Raw genomic sequence first — 15,526 nt, 5'->3', positions numbered from 1 at the left:
TGCTGAGATCCTGTTTTTATTCGTCTACAAATTGGACAAGACTATACAGGAAAGCTCTGTCATGATATGCGGAAGGAAAAGGAAGGAGATGAGGGGGCTGGAGATCCTGTTTCTTATTCAAGTTCGTAAATTTGACAAGACTATGCTATGAAAGCTTCCTGTGGTTTATGATAGATGAAGGAAGTGGGTAGAAGGGAGATGAGCAGCTGAGATCCTGCTTATATTCAAGTCTACAAACGGACGACACAATATGAAAGTTTTGCATTTAGTGGTAGTCATCAAGACTGCTACTTATTTTGAACAGTATGTGATCTTACAGCTTGGCCTGGGAGTGTTACAAAGACCATGATGGACTGTGCGCCCTACTGTTCTCTTTTCAATATGCCTCTGGCTTGCAGGATGTCATGACGGACCATGCAGATACCTATCGCGACGACACCAACTATTTGGTTAAGTGGGTTCTCTTGTGTAAAGGCCTGTGTGTGGGAAAGCGAGCAGGTAATTGTTCAAGGATTAGGTAGTAGGTACATGCGAGTTTCCGTGACTATTATTTTGTTAGGACGTATTTGTGTGAACTTTAGTAACGTAATCTTTACACCCATAGCTAGCGCTTGTTTGTGTATAGTGAATTTCCGGAGATGCATCGCCTGGGACATGGGTTTGGGAGTGCCATATGACCTCCCTCTGTCTCGTGACCCTTTCCAGTCAGAGACCGGCAAGCATTTTGATATAAATAGTGATACTGATACGGTTTTTACAACAAAGAACCACTCAGGCAAAACAAGAAAAATAGGCTTTAGAAAAGTTCAAGTAACCCTTCCGGCAAGTAGGCTGGACATGATTTTCCACTGCTTAGTAGAAAACACCTTCACTTGTCAACCTGCAGTTGCAGAATTACTGTCGGAACACTTCATACACGGGAGATTTGAGCGCGCTGAGTCGAAAGGAGCTTAGCACCACCAGCAAAGACGCCAACGCCCGCTGCGCGTTTTAGCAAATGAAAGGGTTAAGTTAGACTAGTTATATGTATATTGATATCCAAATGAAGGTTTAGAGCGTAAACTCACCGATGGTACATGAGTCTGTGATCACCAAAATCATTCAAAAAATCAGCATTCATATCCTCAGACACGCGAGTCATTTCCTCCGGCCCAAGAGTGTCTCTTATCTTGACATGATAGACTATACAAAAAGAAACTAGGAAAAATGCAAAATTCCTGGTGTCAGCTGATGTGTTGCATATGTAGCAGACGGTTTCGATGAACGAGCCCATAACCCAATTTGAACAGGGGGGCAGAAGGAAAGGGAGGAGAAGGAGATGAGTAAGCTGAGATCCTATTTATATTCAAGTTCACAAATTTGACAAGACTATACAGGAAAAGCTCTCTGTTTATGATATGAAGGAAAGGGAGGAGAAGGGAGATGAGTAAGCTGAGATCCTGTTTTTATTCAAGTTCACAAATTTGACAAGACTATACAGGAAAAGCTCTCTGTTTATGATATGAAGGAAAGGGAAGAGAAGGGAGATGAGTAAGCTGAGATCCTGTTTATATTCAAGTCCACAAATTTGACGACACAATACAGGAAAAGCTCTTTGTATTTAGTGTGTCATCGAAGACCGCGCCATTTTGAACAGTATGGGATTCTATAGCTTGGTTCGGGAGTGTTACAAAGACCATGATGGACTGTGGAAGCGGCCCTTAATGTTCCCTTGTCTAATATTTTCATTGGCCTCTCTGTCTCTGTTTTGCAGGATGCATGGACGGACCATGCAGAGGACTCATCGCGACGACACCAACGGTTTGGTTAAGTGGGTTCTCTTGTGTGTGCGTCTGTGTGTGAATGGCAGGCCTGTCGTATGATTGTGTGTGTGTGTGCGTTGGCGTTATGCCTTCGCACTATTATTTTGTTAGGATGTATTTTTGTGTGTGAACTTTTTGCACGTAATCTTTTTTTACACCCATAGCTAGCGTTTGTTTGTGTGGCAGTGTTCCGGGAGATGGACGCCGGGGGACATGGGCTTGGGGAGGCGCACATGACCTCCTCTGTCCGTGACCTCTTCAGCTGGGGAGACCGGTAAGCATTTTGATATAGTTGTGTGGATAATGGATATTGTTTTTTACAGCTAAAGAAACCACTCTAGGGCAAACAAGAAAATAGGTTTAGAAAAAGCCCGTTAACCCCTTCCCGGCAGCAGGGCTGACATGATTTTCCACCAAGTTTAGTAGAAAACACTCACTTGTCAATCCTGTGTTGTGAGAATTACTGTTTGGAACACTCTCATACACGGGAGATTTGAGTGCGGCTGGAGGTCGCAGTGAGTGTTTAGCACCACCAGCAAAGACGCCTAACGCCCGCTGCAAGCGTTTAGCAATGAAAGGGTTAAGTTAGACTAGTTATATGTATATTGATACATTCAAATGAAGGTTTAGAGTGTAACCACTGATGGTACATGAGTCAGGATCACCAAAATCATTCAAAAAATCAGCATCTATATCCTCAGACACCAAAGGAGTCATTTCCTCCGGCTCAAGAGGTCTCTTACTCCTTGACATGATAGACTATAATAAAAAAAGAAACTAGGAAAAATGCAAAAATTCCTGGTGTCAGCTGATGTGTGTTGCATATGTAGTGCGGCGACGGCCTGATGAACGAGCCTCCCATAACCCACTTAGCCAGGGGGGCACCTCTTTGGCCGACTCGGTAAGGAGTGGCTCTCCTGTCACGCTGGTCGCGGGTTCAATCCCAGGCAGCCGGCGAATACCCTGATCTTGATTAATTTCTCGTGTTATTTTGATACACGCAGAGGACGTGTTGAGAAATAGGAAGGATTTAGAAAAGAAGCTCGTCGGGGCATTACACATATCCAACAAGGCACAAGGGTGACTGTCCTTGAGAGGCAATGTCGGCAAGTGTCCCGGGGGTTTGAGATGCCTAATAATAATTTATTTTGTTCATTTTGTCAGTAGTAAGGAATCTTCTATTTTTTGGGGGGTCGGCCCAGCCCGTTCTGGCGCAGGCGAGTGTTTATAGTGGCGCCATGATACTATCTAATGAGGGCAAATGAGAGCAAACGTCTATACACAGACGCGCCGACAAAAAGTCCCAATTTCCAAACGTCTCTATATAGATCCTCCGCCGGGAAGGGCTTAACCCGTGGGCTTGGGCCGTGGGGAAGCCGAGAAGTGGCCGAGAAATGGCAAAATTACACTGCATTTTGAGACTAAGAAAACAGCATGGAACGTACTTCAGAGGACCTGGTACTCTCATAACCATAAAGCCATTAAGAATATTTACTTTTGCTCAAACTCCATTCTGTTTGTGTGGTGTTTGTCACAAAATAAACAGTCTTGCGACGCGTGGCATCTAGCCGAGAGTCGCTTGTTGTCTACTTTAAAGAATTTGACGAGTGATTACTGTATGGATAGCTAATTCAGTCTGCCATGACCTTACAGCACCACCCATGACAAAAAAGCCCACCTCAAGATCACTCACCCACCACAATGACCCAGGGCATGCATGGTGGGTTACGGTATGCCACAACCGCCTACAATTAGCTTGAATCAGGGGTTTTATGGTGAGCCCTTTTTAGGGTCCACCGTACCACAGCCATGACCCGTGAAACCCCAGAAAAGGGTCTGCCGATGTTCTTGGGTTAATTGTTGCTCCTTCAGAGACAAAAGTTATGAGCGGCTGAAAGGGAGGTCAATTTTGGGAGGAGAGGCGTCTCGATACGTCATTCCTCGTGAGAGAATTCAAGTCGAAGGCAGGAGGAGATATAGACACAGGAAGGGTGCCCCAGAGTTTACCAGTGTAAGGGATGAAAGAATGAAGATGCTGGTTAACTTGCATAAGGGGTTGGACAGTATAGGGATGAAAGAATAAAGATGCTGGTTAACTCTTGCATAAGGGGTTGGACAGTATAGGAATGAAAGAATGAAGATTCTGGTTAACTCTTGCATAAGGGGTTGGACAGTATAGGAATGAAAGAATGAAGATGCTGGTTAACTCTTGCATAATGGGTTTGGACAGTACAGGGATGAAAGAATGAAGATGTTGGTTAACTCTTGCATAATGGGTTTGGACAGTATAGGGATGAAAGAGTGAAGATGCTGGTTGACTCTTGCATAATGGGTTTGGACAGTATAGGGATGAAAGAGTGGAGATGCTGGTTGACTCTTGCATAATGGGTTTGTACAGCACAGGGATGAAAGAATGAAGATGCTGGTTAACTCTTGCATAATGGGTTTGGACAGTATAGGGATGAAAGAGTGGAGATGCTGGTTGACTCTTGCATAATGGGTTTGGACAGCACAGGGATGAAAGAATGAAGATGCTGGTTAACTCTTGCATAAGGGGTTTGGACAGTATAGGGATGAAAGAGTGGAGATGCTGGTTGACTCTTGCATAATGGGTTTGGACAGTATAGGGATGAAAGAGTGGAGATGCTGGTTGACTCTTGCATAATGGGTTTGGACAGCACAGGGATGAAAGAATGAAGATGCTGGTTAACTCTTGCATAATGGGTTTGGACAGTATAGGGATGAAAGAGTGGAGATGCTGGTTGACTCTTGCATAATGGGTTTGGACAGCACAGGGATGAAAGAATGAAGATGCTGGTTAACTCTTGCATAATGGGTTTGGACAGTATAGGGATGAAAGAGTGGAGATGCTGGTTGACTCTTGCATAATGGGTTTGGACAGCACAGGGATGAAAGAATGAAGATGCTGGTTAACTCTTGCATAAGGGGTTTGGACAGTATAGGGATGAAAGAGTGAAGATACTGGTTGACTCTTGCATAATGGGTTTGGACAGTATAGGGATGAAAGAGTGGAGATGCTGGTTGACTCTTGCATAATGGGTTTGGACAGCACAGGGATGAAAGAATGAAGATGCTGGTTAACTCTTGCATAAGGGGTTTGGACAGTATAGGGATGAAAGAGTGGAGATGCTGGTTAACTCTTGCATAATGGGTTTGGACAGTATAGGGATGAAAGAGTGGAGATGCTGGTTGACTCTTGCATAATGGGTTTGGACAGCACAGGTATGAAAGAATGAAGATGCTGGTTAACTCTTGCATAATGGGTTTGGACAGTATAGGGATGAAAGAATGAAGATGCTGGTTAACTCTTGCATAAGGGGTTTGGACAGCACAGGGATGAAAGAATGAAGATGCTGGTTAACTCTTGCATAATGGGTTTGGACAGTATAGGGATGAAAGAATGAAGATGCTGGTGAACTCTTGCATAAGGGGTTTGGACAGTATAGGGATGAAAGAATGAAGATGCTGGTTAACTCTTGCATAAGGGGTTGGACAGTATTGGGTATATGTAAGAGTAGTATTTATATATATGTGTGAAAAATTATTTAAATGAGTATATAATGTTAGGAATTGCAAAAATGATTATATATATGCATAATAGAGGAGATCAGTGATGATTTGACCATTTTTAGTTAAGAAAAATTCAGTTAAGTATGTGAGAGATAGAGATGGAATTTATATATTCTTAAAAATACTTAAAACTACTTATCCTCCCTAATTTCTATCTTTCCCATACTTAATTAAATTTTGGCATTACAATTTTGTTGACCTTAACCCGGTGGTGGTGTTGGTGGCAGCTTGGGTCATGTTTCTTAATGGTCCCTCCAATCAAGAAAAATGAGAAAAATCACCCTCACACAAACCATTTCATAATATATATATCAAAGCATTTGTGATCAGTTTATATATCATCTATTTTGGGGAGTTTAAATCATGGCACAAATTTGGCCCGTTGCTGCTTCACGGTAAGGCCACAAATTTGGCCCGTCACTGCTACACGGTAAAGCCACAAATTTGGCCCGTCGCTGCTACACGGTAAAGCCACAAATTTGGCCCGTCGCTGCTACACGGTAAAGCCACAAATTTGGCCCGTCGCTGCTACACGGTAAAGCCACAAATTATAGCCGGGAGCATTCTGGACCATCTAGAAAAGCATAATTTAATTCATGATTCACAGCATAGGTTCACAAAGGATAGGTCTTGCCTTACTATAACCTGTTGTTCTTCTACACTAAAGTAATCGAGGCGGTTGACCAAGATGAAAACTATGACATATTGTATCTAGATTTCAGTAAAGCGTTCGACAAAGTCCCTCATCACCGGCTATTACTAAAATTACAGGCTCACGGCGTAGATGGGAAAGTTTTGAACTGGATCAGGGCGTGGCTCAGTGGTAGGAAGCAGACAGTGCAAATCAATGGTAAACAATCTGAATGGGGCAGTGTTACGAGTGGTGTCCCTCAGGGGTCGGTGCTGGGTCCTCTGCTTTTTATTATTTACATCAATGACTTGGACAGGAATTAGTGATGTCAGCAAGTTCACAGATGATACCAAGATCAGTAGTGTAATCCAATCAGACAAGGACGCTACCGTTCTCCAGGATGAGCTTGACAGACTATATGATTGGGCGGGGAAGTGGCAGATGGAATTCAATGTTGGGAAGTGTAGCATTCTGAGTGTAGGTAGGAATCATCCCTCACACAATTACTCCTTAAATGGCACTCCTCTAAGCAGGTCTGGGCTTGAGAGAGACTTAGGAGTCCTAGTGAGGGCTGACCTCCGTCCTAGGGCTCAATGCATTCAGGCCAAAAATTGGGCCAACAGAGTACTTGGTTTCATCTCAAGGAGCGTAAGCAATAGGAGCGCTGAAGTCATCCTCAAACTTTACTTAGCACTAGTTAGACCTCATCTCGATTATGCGGTTCAGTTCTGGTCCCCCTACTATAGAATGGATATCAAGGTGTTAGAATCTGTACAGAGGAGGATGACAAAGATGATTCAGGGGGTGAGAAACTTGCCTTATGAAGACAGGCTGAAGCAGTTAAATCTACACTCACTAGAAAGGCGAAGGTTGTGAGGAGACTTGATCGAAGTCTATAAATGGATGAAGGGATTTAATAAAGGGGATGTCAATAAGATTTTGATAGTAAAAGAGCCAGGTAGGACGCGTGGCAATGGTTTTAAGTTAAACAAATTCAGATTCAACAAAGACATAGGCAAGAATTGGTTTACTAACAGAGTGGTGGATGAGTGGAACAGGCTTGGGGGCCATGTTGTGGGTGCCAATACCATAGATACATTCAAGAAGAGGTTAGATAGAGCCATGGCCTTGTATAACCTAACCAGCCTCTTGCAGACTCCTTATGTTCTTAACTCTTGCATAAGGAGTTTGGACACACAAACCATTTCATAATATATATCAAAGCATTTGTGATCAGATTATGCATCATCTATTTTGGGGGGTTTAAATATCATGGCACAAACTTGGCCCATCGCTGCTACACGGTAAAGCCACAAACTTGGCCCGTCGCTGCTGCTGGGTTAATGGAGCAGCCACCTGTGTCTGAGCCAAGATGTCTGGATGTCTCCGCCGCTGCCTCTCCGCATGTCTGAGTCTCCCTGTACTTCCAGTGTGTTGCCCCGCCTGGAGAGACACGTTGATGGAGGTGGCCGTGTGTGTCACCCTTTGCCTGTATCCTCTGGCGCCCAGGTAAACAATGATAATGATTATGATAATACCAATAATAGTAATGAATATAATAATACCAAAAATAGTAATGAATATAACAATACCAATAATAGTAATGAAATGATAGTCGGTCAAAGAACGAGATCATTAAACACTGTTGCTCTTGTATAATTTTCATCTTGTGTCTAATTCTCCGTCACTGTCTCCTGGGTTGTGTCTAAGTCGGTCTTGTTCTTTCAGAGGCGCGTAAGTGGAGAGCATCGGCGCAGCGCGGGAGCAGCACGTCAGGGTGTAGGGTGTTTGTTTAGCTGGTGTAGGGTGTTAGGGTGTTAGGTGTAACAACGGTTGGCTCTTTCACAGAACGGGTGTGATTCCGTTCTGCGTTTGAGTCTTCCACCTTCAGACGGTCTCCCTCCGAGATGTCTGAAGTTTTTTTGTCGGTTTTCTCCGTAGGAGGAAGCCGACTCTAGCTACTCTGGCCTCTCTTCCGGGGGTCAGGGCGGTCGGGCTCTGCTTGGCCAGGCGTTGCCTTTCGCGTTGTCTCCGCCGACGTTTTGCCAGACTCTTCCGTAAGGTTGAGCCTGGCTTTTTTATTAGGTGGATCAGGCTGCCTTCTTCCAAGGAGTCTGATGGGAGTGGAGTCTTTTTTTTGGTGTATGTCTGTGGGTGCTTAGTGGGTAAGGGAAGTGGCGGTAGAATGGTTGGTGGGCTGGAAGTGGGTTGGGGGATGAGCCTCCTGGGATTTGGGTTGTGTCGAGCCTTACCGCCTGGTGTGTTGGGTAACCTTCACGCCAGGGGGGGGGTGCCAAGACCATATCCATCTCCTGGGCAGGGCGATTCCCCTTTCCCATGCCAACTGGCCCTCCTCCGTCTGCCTCCCCAAACCCCCGCTAAGTGCTTGTGTGTGTTATTTTATTTAGGATGTCTTTTTTTTCTATGCCTTTTTCCCGTGTGTTTATACCCAATAGCTAGCGTGTGTGTGTGTGGCAGTCCGGAGGCGCGTGCAGCGAGGACATCACATCACGTCACTACGGTATATCCACGGTATTTGGTTTAGTGTGTGCTGTGTGTGTTTGTGTGTGTGATGGCAGGCCTGCCGTGTGTTTGACCTTTTGCTGTGTGTTGCTGTGTGACTGCTAGGATTTCATTTCTATGTATGTTTTTTTCCCCATAACCCCCTTCCTCCCTAGCTCTTTAGCTGTTGTCCCTGCTGGGTGGATGCTGCCGGGCGACCAACGGCGGTGGCGGTGTGCAACGCGGGAGCTGCTGAGGTTTGGGGTAGCACTACGGTGCAGGTTATGTAGGGTGTGTGAGTTTTTTTTTTGTGTGAGTGTCTTTTTTTTGTGTGGGGTGTTGGCGGGGGACTTAGCTAATCACTGTGTCAGGAAGGCATGGGCGTGGCCGTCTGTCCATCAGGCCGACGGGCGGGTGTGCCACCTGGCAGTCAGGCTAGCAGGTGACAGGCAAGCTATCTGGTGGTCAGGCTGTAAGTCGGGCCATCAGATAGGTAGGCAGGCCACCTTGCGGTCGGGTTGTCGGGCGGGCACCCCACCCTCGGTCAGGTAGGCAGGCAGCAGCGTCTACGCTGAACCGTACGGCCACACGTACGAACGCACGGAACCCGTACGCTACGTTCCGCCGCACTGACGCTCGTCGTACCTCTGCTCGCACGCTTGCGGGCGGGTAGGGGGCGGGGGGCGGATGGGCGGACGGGGGGGCGTACGTGGGAACGGGCGGGCGGACGGGTGGTCGGGCGGGTAGGGAGTCGGAGCAACGCTTGAAAGACGCGCAGATAGATGTCAGATTCTCCCGTAGGGAGGTCTGGCAAGGTGTTAGTTTAGGCGGCGGAGTTGTACGCAGGCCAGTCTGTGTTACAGCTTTGCCGTCAGGGTAGCTCCTTACGAGCTGCCCAAACTGAGGACCAGTTTTCCTCACAGGAGGAGGCTGGTGGGGCCTAGGGTGTTAGGGGTACGACGGTTGGCTCTTTCACAGAACGGGTGTTTTCCGTTCTGCGTTTGAGTCTGCCGCCTTTGGGCGTCTCCCTCTGAGATGTCGGTTAGGATTTCTTTTTTTTATATGTCCGTGTGTGTAACTGTTGCCTTTTAGCCTGTTGTGTTCCTGAGCAGCAAGAAGAGGCGGCTGTGGTGACCCGCCCGATGCGGAAGGCTTCTGGGCCCTGTCGGCGGGGGCGCACCTCTCTGGCTGACTGGTTGACCAGGCTTTGACCAGGTGGCCGGGGAGGCGCATCCTCGCTGGGCGGGGTCTGGGGGCCCTCCGTCTTGGGGAGGTCGCTGCAGCAGGAGGAGGTAACTACTGCTGGTTTTGTAAGGCATTGTGGTTGAGAGCACCTTGCAGCTGTAACGCGAATTTCGTTCCGTAATAAACAATGTACCGCCATGCTGCCTGTCCTTCCTCCCTCCCAGCACTGTGTGCGTCTGTGTGTGTGTGTGTGTGTTGCTTAATTCTCCCTCCCAGCACTGTGTACGTCTGTGTGTGTGTGTTGCTTAATTCTCCCTCACTGCACTGTGCGTACGTCTGTGTGTGTGTGTTGCTTAATTCTCCCTCACTGCACTGTGCGTACGTCTGTGTGTGTGTGTTGCTCTGTCTCTGTCTCTCTCTCTCAATCTCTCTCTCTGTCTCTGTCTCTCTCTGTCTGTCTCTCTATCTCTCAATCTCTCTCTGTGTCTTTCTCTCTCTCTAGTTAGTAAAGAACGGGCAACGTTTGCCATGGAAGACTCTACAGTATAAGACTCTACAGTATACATAAGACTACAGTGTACATCCCAACCCTCTACGGCCGTTGCTGCTCCACCCGGGCATTACCACATCCACCCGGGTCTACAAGAAACCTCCACGGCCGAGCCTCAACCACAGAACACACCGCTACGGTTCATGAGGTTCCACGCCCCGGACTACCGCCATGTTAGCCTCCATAATAGTCCTCGGCGCACTTGTTCTGAGACGTCCTGGTGAGTGAGTGTCCTAATTGCCTTTACTGATAATGTCGCAGGTACCCAATGGTTCAGGTGTGGCTTCGGATATTTTTGTTATCGTGTCGTAAATATCCAGTGATTATTTCCGAGTCGCTGAATGTTCATCGCACACAGTTTGTCTTTGAGTAAAAACACTGATTAATATCCATGATCGGTTAGGTTACAAACTCCCTCGATTTCAGACTGGAGAGCTACACAACACTGGTCATCCGCTGAGTGGTTGAATTCCTGGTCTACCGGCCCCTGGAGGAGTGGTCGGTTGCCTGGTCTACTGTGGATATGAGTGGTTGATTCCCTGGTCTACCCCTGGATGACGCAGCTGTTCCTATGCAGGGGAGGACTCACACAAGCAATAAGGTAAGGTTTTAATGGCTGGGTTTACAAGAGGTTTTAATGGCTGGGTTTACAAGAGGTTTTAATAGCTGGGTTCAAGAGGTTTTAATAGCTGGGTTTACAAGAGGTTTTAATAGCTGGGTTCAAGAGGTTTTAATGCCTGGGTTTAAAAGAGGTTTTAATAGCTGGGTTTACAAGAGGTTTTAATGGCTGGGTTTACAAGAGGTTTTAATGGCTGGGTTTACAAGAGGTTTTAATGGCTGGGTTTACAAGAGGTTTTAATGGCTGGGTTTACAAGAGGTTTTAATAGCTGGGTTCAAGAGAGGTTTTAATAGCTGGGTTTACAAGAAGTTTTAATAGCTGGGTTTACAAGAGGTTTTAATGGCTGGGTTTACAAGAGGTTTTAATAGCTGGGTTCAAGAGAGGTTTTAATAGCTGGGTTCAAGAGGTTTTAATAGCTGGGTTCAAGAGGTTTTAATAGCTGGGTTCAAGAGGTTTTAATAGCTGGGTTCAAGAGGTTTTAATAGCTGGGTTCAAGAGGTTTTAATGGCTGGGTTTACAAGAGGTTTTAATAGCTGGGTTCAAGAGAGGTTTTAATAGCTGGGTTCAAGAGGTTTTAATAGCTGGGTTCAAGAGGTTTTAATAGCTGGGTTCAAGAGGTTTTAATAGCTGGGTTCAAGAGAGGTTTTAATAGCTGGGTTCAAGAGAGGTTTTAATAGCTGGGTTTACAAGATGTTTTAATAGCTGGGTTCAAGAGAGGTTTTAATAGCTGGGTTCAAGAGAGGTTTTAATAGCTGGGTTCAAGAGGTTTTAATAGCTGGGTTCAAGAGAGGTTTTAATAGCTGGGTTCAAGAGAGGTTTTAATAGCTGGGTTTACAAGATGTTTTAATAGCTGGGTTCAAGAGAGGTTTTAATAGCTGGGTTTACAAGAGGTTTTAATAGCTGGGTTCAAGAGAGGTTTTAATAGCTGGGTTCAAGAGAGGTTTTAATAGCTGGGTTCAAGAGAGGTTTTAATAGCTGGGTTCAAGAGAGGTTTTAATAGCTGGGTTCAAGAGAGGTTTTAATAGCTGGGTTTACAAGAGGTTTTAATAGCTGGGTTCAAGAGAGGTTTTAATAGCTGGGTTCAAGAGAGGTTTTAATAGCTGGGTTTACAAGAGGTTTTAATAGCTGGGTTCAAGAGAGGTTTTAATAGCTGGGTTCAAGAGAGGTTTTAATAGCTGGGTTCAAGAGAGGTTTTAATAGCTGGGTTCAAGAGAGGTTTTAATAGCTGGGTTTACAAGATGTTTTAATAGCTGGGTTTACAAGATGTTTTAATAGCTGGGTTCAAGAGAGGTTTTAATAGCTGGGTTCAAGAGAGGTTTTAATAGCTGGGTTTACAAGATGTTTTAATAGCTGGGTTCAAGAGAGGTTTTAATAGCTGGGTTCAAGAGAGGTTTTAATAGCTGGGTTCAAGAGAGGTTTTAATAGCTGGGTTCAAGAGAGGTTTTAATAGCTGGGTTTACAAGATGTTTTAATAGCTGGGTTCAAGAGAGGTTTTTATAGCTGGGTTTACAAGAGGTTTTAATAGCTGGGTTCAAGAGAGGTTTTAATAGCTGGGTTCAAGAGAGGTTTTAATAGCTGGGTTCAAGAGAGGTTTTAATAGCTGGGTTCAAGAGAGGTTTTAATAGCTGGGTTCAAGAGAGGTTTTAATGGTACATATCTACTGAATGTTGCTGTGTTATGTATCTTGACATGCTCTCAGGGTAAGGAGTGTTCTGTTATGGTGCCTTCCCCCCCCTCCCCCAGCACCTGTCAGACCTGGAGACTCCCCCCTGAGCCTGACCGTGGAGCTGTGGGCCCTGCACCAGACCCCCAATCCCCCCACACCACCCACAGCAGGGGCAGGGTGTTGAGACTCCCCCCACAGGCTAAGACAGGGAGGGACTTGAAGATCCAGGTTTTTGTCATCTGCACAGAAATTGACACATGGTATTTGGGAGCAGCGGGCTTTTTTTTTAATATAGTTTCCTTTTTTGTGTGTGCCCTTGAGCTGTCTCCTTTGTTGTAGAAAAAAAATACTTGACAAGGCTTTCACAGGTGTTTGGGGCATTTCCAGGGGTAGTTTAATGACCCTGGTGGTAGTCTGACCCTTCCTCTGTGCAATGAATTTGAAAAAACGCTCATAAAAACATGCTTATTAACCCAGTAGCAGCGGGGATCATGTTTCTTAATGGTCCCTCCAAGCGAGAAAAATGAGAAAAAATCACCTATCACAAAAACCATTTCATATATATCAAAGCATTTGCGATCAGATTATGTATCTTCTATTTTGGGGGGTTTATATCATGGCTCACAACCAAGAGAGCCCGGGCAAAGTGGAAAAATTTGGGTAGCTTTTCCGATACCCTACGCCCCTGTCCACCCACCAGTGAATGGGTACCAGGTATTAATCGGGGGTTGTGTCCCGTCTCCTGGGGTCTGTTCCCTTCTCCTATAATTCCTTCCCCTTCTGTCTCTCTCTGGCATATGATCACAGATGTTGCACTGCCCACTAAACAAAACTTTACAACTTTCCAACAGTTGAATTACAGTTTAATCCAAGTGTTGTCCCTGTGGCTCACCCTCCTAGAGAAATACCTGTTGCTCTGAGAGGTAAACTTAAGAAGGAATAGACCATATGGAAAGATTAGGTATCATTGTTGAAGAAAATACACCCACAGACTGGCTCAATAGTATGCTTGTAATTGACAAAGATAAAAAAAGCCACAAATTTGGCCCGTCGCTGCTACACGGTAAAGCCACGAATTTGGCCCGTCGCTGCTACACGGTAAAGCCACAAATTTGGCCCGTCGCTGCTACACGGTAAAGCCACAAATTTGGCCCGTCGCTGCTACACGGTAAAGCCACAAATTTGGCCCGTCGCTGCTACACGGTAAAGCCACAAATTTGGCCCGTCGCTGCTACCAGGTTAAAGGTTTTGGGCAACTTAAATTTGATGAGACTTCTAAATAGGTGACCTTTAATACCTGTTTTGGAAGATATAGGCCTACCTTAGACTTACATTTGGAATCAGTCCAGCCCCTGAAATATACCAGAGAAGGATGCATGAGGTTTTTGATGATCTTGAAGGTGTAGAGATCATTATGGATGACATTTTGGTGCATGGGCGCACAGAAGAGGAACATGACCATAGATTAACCCGGTAGCAGTGACGGGCCAAATTTGTGGCTTTACCGTGTAGCAGCGATGGGCCAGATTTTTGCCACGATATAAACCCCCCAAAATAGATGATGCATAAACTGATTACACATGCGTTGATATATATTATGAAATGGTTTGCGTGAGTGATATTATGAAATGGTTTGCGTGAGTGATGATTTTTTTCTCATTTTTCTCGTTTAGGGGGAGGAGCCTTTAAGAAACATGATCCCCGCAGCTACTGGGTTAAAGATGTCCTAAAGAGATGCTGAGAGACAAATCTGAAGCCGAGCCCAATAAGATCTAGCTGAAAACCAAGCAAATTGAATATATTGGTCATGTTTTGACTGAAAGTGTCATCCATACTGATCAGCAAAGAGTGGAAGCTGTTGATGAGTTTATTCCTGTCCCACAAAACAAAACAGTGTCAGAGGTTTTTGGGCAAGATCAATTATGTGGGTAAATAATTCATACAAGATCTTTCCACACTCACAGACCCGCTGCGTGTTCTGCTGGAGAAAAACACTGCATGACTGTTGTTGGGAGGAGACACAGCATGAAGGCTTCCAGGAGCTGCAAGACATCCTTGTGGTCAGGGCGCCTGGTCATTATGATGTAAGTGCTGTACCTGTCTTACTTTGTGTAGATGCTTCAAGCCTTGCACTATGGGCCTGTATAATGCAAGAAGGTCACCCTGTAGCTATCTCGATTTTGTTCTCGTTCCTTTACTTGTCCTGTTCTTTACATATGCCGATGTGCGAAATCAAATTTATTATTATTATTATGCAGCGAGGTCATTGACAAAATCTGAAAAAAACTCTGCCCAGATAGAGAAAAAGTTACTTGCTATAGTGTTTGGGGTTGAGAGATTCCATTCACAGCAGTACGGCAAACATAACATTGTTGTAGAGACAGACCACAAGCCCTTGGAAGCTATTCTTAGGACGCCACATAATAGCCTCTACACCTTTGAGACTCTAACGAATGCTGATCCTTTCCCAGGGAGCGTCGGCAGAGATCGAGCTGGCTGAAGGTTGGCGGCCAGGTCAAGCTCGCCTCGGACAAGGAGTTCTGTGAGATGTGCTCGGCCGATGTTGCTGACCTTGAATACATCAATCTTACTAAGGTGGTGGAGGTGTGGAGACTACATCTACATTGACGACGGACTCAAGGAGATCGCCGAGACTACTACTATTACTATTACCATTACTACACTATACTACTATGTGTACTATTAAATCCTCTATACTGCTACCATGTGTACTATTGAATCCCTTATATAGTACTTTCATGACAGCTGATACTACTACTACTACTACTACTACTACTATGACCACTCAATCCCTGGTAAGTACAATGTCATTATCATCATTATTTAGGTTAAGGTCCATTTAATTCAATCTTCCTGAGTGGTTGGACGCTTTATGGCTCTCCTCCATTCTACTCTGTCTTCCGCCCAATGCTTATACGGTCCTATCAATCCCAAGTCTTCCTGTACACACCTTCTCCAC

The 15,526-nt window shown here is 45.4% G+C and overlaps 2 long non-coding RNA genes across 2 annotated transcripts; both read left to right on the top strand.

Annotated features, from left to right (window-relative positions):
• The first annotated feature begins 1,765 nt into the window (after positions 1-1,765).
• Positions 1,766-8,184, top strand: LOC127008789 (uncharacterized). Its single transcript, XR_007761350.1, has 3 exons — positions 1,766-2,076; positions 7,455-7,533; positions 7,753-8,184. It is a non-coding gene; the product is annotated as an uncharacterized LOC127008789 (long non-coding RNA).
• Positions 8,185-8,209: 25 nt separating this feature from the next.
• LOC127008788 (uncharacterized) lies at positions 8,210-15,263 on the top strand. Its single transcript, XR_007761349.1, has 5 exons — positions 8,210-10,481; positions 10,688-10,862; positions 12,624-12,806; positions 14,511-14,630; positions 15,018-15,263. It is a non-coding gene; the product is annotated as an uncharacterized LOC127008788 (long non-coding RNA).
• Positions 15,264-15,526: the final 263 nt, after the last annotated feature.

The sequence above is a fragment of the Eriocheir sinensis genome, chromosome 38 (genome assembly GCF_024679095.1).
Source record: "Eriocheir sinensis breed Jianghai 21 chromosome 38, ASM2467909v1, whole genome shotgun sequence".
NCBI lineage: Eukaryota > Metazoa > Arthropoda > Malacostraca > Decapoda > Varunidae > Eriocheir > Eriocheir sinensis.
This window is presented reverse-complemented; position numbering and strand designations above follow the sequence as displayed.